Source organism: Passer domesticus, chromosome 6 (assembly GCF_036417665.1).
Source record: "Passer domesticus isolate bPasDom1 chromosome 6, bPasDom1.hap1, whole genome shotgun sequence".
NCBI classification, from domain to species: Eukaryota; Metazoa; Chordata; class Aves; order Passeriformes; family Passeridae; genus Passer; species Passer domesticus.
The window spans coordinates 42,692,091-42,697,230 of record NC_087479.1 but is presented as its reverse complement, the minus strand read 5'-3'; positions in this window follow the sequence as shown (position 1 = coordinate 42,697,230).

The following is a 5,140-nucleotide window of genomic DNA, read 5'->3' as shown; positions in this document are numbered from 1 at the left end:
AGTAGACATCATCCCAAAGTCATTAAACACTTAAAAAACTCAAGACCAGCTTGTGTAAACCTGATGCATAAGAAATTCTTCTACAGAGAACAATTCCGAGCATATGATTTCTCCAGTGAACATAAATACCAAGCTTTAAAAAATATTGAGCCAATACTAGAACAACCATAACTTCTGAAAGACAGATTATTGTCCCTTCAAAATGTAGATCATCGCTATCGCTCCTCTTTTGCATTTGCACTAGAACCATCCTACCAGATTTTATGCATATGGTTAACATCAGCTGCTTTAAATAAATATTTCCACTGAATTACATAGAATTTGCAACCACTGAAGTCAGTAGTCAAAAAAAACCAAAACCAAACAAACAAAAAAAACACCAACAAAACCAAAAACCCCAAAAAAACACTAAGAAAAACAATTCTTAGAGGACATAAAATGTCAGGGGAAAAAACCCCAAAACCACTTTCAGCCATGAAAAAAATGCTTTGAAATCTGCCAAATCACTCTGAACTTGTAGAAATTTAAAAACATACCAACTGAATATTTTATAATACTCCCAGACTTTCTCAGGTAACTGCTACCTGGACAGAACTTCAACTTTGCAATTCATCAGCCTCACCCACCCCTGCCTCCAATGAGCTCACAGTCCTTAGATGCTTTTATGTTCCATTACAACTGTTAAAGTTTTTCTAGGATACTAAAATCAGTCTCAATTGAATTTTCATTTTTCACAAAATCATAGAATAGTTGTGTTGAATTGGAGATTTAAAGATCATCTAGTTCAACCACTCTGCAATCAGCAGGGACATCTTCAGCTAGATCATGTTGTTCAGCGTCCTGTCCAAACCTTGAATGTTTCCAGAGGTGGGATTTCTTCTGCTTCTTTGGGCATTGTTACACTGTGACAGTGTTTCACCTCCCTCACTGTAGAAAAATTCTTCAGTGGCCACTCAAATTGTAATTTCCAAGGAATTAAAGGAAAACTTAAGGTATAAAATAGGATCTTTTGAAAAGTTTAGGAATTATTTTATCTGCTGAATACCAGTTAGACAAAAGTAACCTTTGCAATTCCTTCTTTCTCAAATTCCTAAAATCCATGTGGCAAAATCTAGAGAATACTGATGTGGAAAGGAGATTGAAAAAAATAATGGCAGCTTTACTCTGAGTTATTTTGCAGATAAAAAGATGCAAGTGAATCCAGAACAAACTGAAGAGTTAATATCAAGCAGAATATTTTTTGCATAAAATAAATAGGATTTGCAGATCACTGTTTGAAAAGCCTTAATTATAAGTCTTACCAGGACTTCATTTTAGATTTCATGAAAGTAATGAGTGTACCTCTCTTGCAACTAATTATATATTCTGATTATCCTCTTTCATTCTGTTTGCAGGTGGCAGGGAAGTATGCCTACCTTCTCTTCCTTAAGATTTTATTTCATATTACTTTACTGATTGACATACATAAAACTGTTTTAATTATATTTTTGTACTTAATCCTACTTGAAGCATGATTCAGACATTTTTTAATTATTAAGTGATAATTTTTCCTTTCAGTATACTATTAGAATTTTGGCTCTGGCTCAGATGTCACTGCACTACTATACACAATTCAAAGAAATATATTGGTCCTTTGATTCAGTTGAACAGCCATAGAAACTCTATATTCATATGAACTTTATTTCAGAATCTTGAATATTTACAAATACAGATTAAAAAAAAATCACTAAGTTAGTACTTGTGGTGAAAATACCACAGAAACAGTGTATTTTGAATCATGGTATATTTTGAGTGAAATCATATGTTTAAGAATCATAGCTTAAAAATTTGGATCAAGTAAGGAAGATTCATGCCAATTTCTCATGGTTATTGTAATGGCACAGCAAGCTTTTCAGATGGGAGATAGTCCCAGAAGTCTCACTAAATCCACAACTAATGCTGCAGATGAGTTGCACTGAGCCTGTTACTTCAGTTAGGAAAGGGATATTTTAGATGATTTAAAAAGATGCATACACACCTCTGAAGCAGTTTGTGTCGATAAGAACCTGGTAGGGAAGTTCTTGAAGCTGGATCATTAATTTCATCTCCCCATAAATGCAGACATATTTTCAATGTTTTGTCTAGTGTTATTTTAGTGAATCATTTGATGCATTATGCATCAATTACTTTGGTAATATTTTACATTCCACAATCAACATTGACACCTTTTCCTTGCGTTGCTTAACTCTTCCTCACCGTTATCTTTAGTTCAACACCAGTAGAACCTAAGCAGATGTTTTTTGTTCAGAATGCAGATCTTTAGCAATTTGTAGATTCTGGTTTAGTAGCATTCTGAATCCTGACAGATCAAGGTACCTGGTCCTTGCTTCCTCCTTCAGCCTCTTGTGATCCATGATTATTCTCATGGCTGCAGTGACAGTCTGATTTCAGGTGACCCATTGGCTGCCCAGATACAAAAAAAACACTTCTTCAGAGGTAGCAGAACAGGTACACAGTAATGAAATTCTCTGCCACAGGCATCGACTCAAGGGCCTGTTGTTGTGGGAGCCTATCTTTCCTTCAGAGATGTCTCTATCCCCAGGTGAGACTCAGGCCTTCCAGAGGCTTTTCCAGAGCTCTCCACTCCCATCTGAACAGACACGGTGGTGGGACAGGTTATCTTTCTGACCTGTTAAGCTGTATCAGTAACCTCTACTTATCTCAAGAGAAGGTCTTGACATGGCAACCCTCACCTCCTTGCACAGAAGTCCCATGCACATAGTGGTTCCTGAGCTCCACAGTAACCTTACCTTTTCCACGCCCTCCATCCTATTCCCGCATGCCACTCTGATCTTTCTGGAGAGTCTTTTCTTTGACATCTTTCCCAGAGCTTTATTTTCTTTCCCAATACAGTCCCACAGTTCAGAGCTGGGCAAAATCTTTCCTTTCAAGATTTCTCACAACTCTAACTCTGATTCTGAGAGTGATCCCTGAATTCCAAGAATGAAGGGGAGTTCATATATTGGAAGAGTTTAGAAGGGAAAAATAGTCCTACTACAATCTTCAAACACATGTCTTCACAGCTTTGGACAAGTTAAAAACATTTTTGTATACTTGAATTTGATTCCTCCTGATGTGTAATCATCTACAACTGCTCTTTCCTAAATTTCTTCTCTGCTAATGTTTCTCAAAATGTCCAAACCAAAAAAGAACAATCCAGATGCTGTCTAAGTACCTGTTTCATGTTGATTGAATTTTAAGTGTCATCCAAGAGACATCACCATTTCAAAATGAATTTTAGAAATCCTTGTATTGCCATCTGAATATGGCAAAGGAGGTAGTGTGCAAAGGCAATCATATCAGTGAATATTAACTGTGTAAAGACAGGGATGGAATATTTTGAATTACTTGTTGAAGTGAAGCATAGAAATATAGAACTGGCTTTGAGAAATGTCTGACTAGTCCAATCTATAGAATTTTTTTTCCTGTTTTATTGCTAGCAAGTGTCAGAATTTGAAGTCAACAGCATCAGCTACATGCAGTTACATACAGCTTCATCTGAAAGTACAAGTGGACTCAAGTGGAATCTACAGAATCATAGAATAGATTGGGTTGGAAAGTCATCTGATCCACTCCCTCTGCAATGAGCAGGGTGTAATCTCAGTGTGTACTCAAATGAACACATTCACAGCTCCTGCTTTTGGCAAACTTAAGCACATATTCTGAAGAAGATGGTAAAGAACTTAGTGGTCTTCAGAAATTACAGTGTGGAAGATTCTTTTGCGTTGGGCAAAAGGCATAACAAACTTGCTCCCAAAACACTCATGTGTGCCAAAATGAGCCACCCAAATATACTAATTTTTTCCAAATATACCAGCTGTTCTAGTACATCTGTATGCTTTATCTGCATCCCTTTAATGACTTCTTGTAACACAATTTCTCTCTAAATTAAGCTCAAAGCAATACTTGAGTTATGCTACTTTCAGAGGTTCATATACTTACTTCATAGTACTCAATTTTTTCATAGCGTATTATTTGACCAAAAGGAGATTTTCCTTTTTATTCTTGCATTACACCACAGATAACAGGTTTACTAGAAAAAAATTTCTGAAGTCTATGGTATGACCTTTATTAGACAAATTACTCTCCGTAAATTCAAATCACTGGAAAAAATCAAAATTAAACTGTGAAACAGCACTTAAATAAACACCATGGGGAAATTTACCACAGAAAAGAATAATTTTGATTATAATGATTTTGTAAATTGCATAAAATTCTTGCCTCACTCCCCTGGGAATCTTTTCTACAAGGAAACAATTACACAAACAGGGGGCAGACAAGGTTTTCAACAAAGTTTAGAATTAACAGAGGCAATCGGGCAATTTACTGGTGTGTGTTTAAGGCCTCATCGAAATCCAGACAGTTGTTCTAATCTGAAATTACTTACTTGAGTTAGGGTACTTCAGTCCTGTGTCTAGCACACCTCTGAATACCGCACCCAGAGAACATAATGGAGGAAGGTACCAGTGCTCTGAAGTGACAGGTATCACTTCAGGGGGAAGTTATATTGATTCATCACATCTTGGAAAGATGCAGAGACCATCAATGCTTACATTGAAGCCAGCAGTTTGCATTTAACCTCTTGTTTAATTTTCCAGAATCTAACAGAAGAGCAGAAACATTTTTCTTACTTCCAGATTACTGAATCTATTCCTACACCGTGGTGACTTGGAACATGATTGGGATGCCCACCCAGCACACTCTGGGTATTATATGTGAAGCCTGCTTGCATTGGCTTCTCATTTTAATTACTTTTAGGAGAGGTAAAGAGAAGTAAAGAGATAATTTGCCGTGATCCTTTATTTAAGAGAAAATATAAAAGCTTATTTCCTTATTAGGTAATTATTATTACTTTATATTACTCTTATCTGGACTCCACAAAATCAAATTTTTTTCTCTGAAAATACCTTTTCAATTAATGTTTGAGTAATTAGCAGCTTTTTCTTAAGCTGTTTTAGCACCTGGGAAGCTAGTGGGAGACAAATATTTTTGTAAGGATGCCTTCTTTTCTTCTGACAATTTCTTATTTACTGCAGCTTGGTTTGAAATCTGCAAACCAACCCTCAGGTGAGTAATTTCAAAGGAGAAACTGGTATTTCAC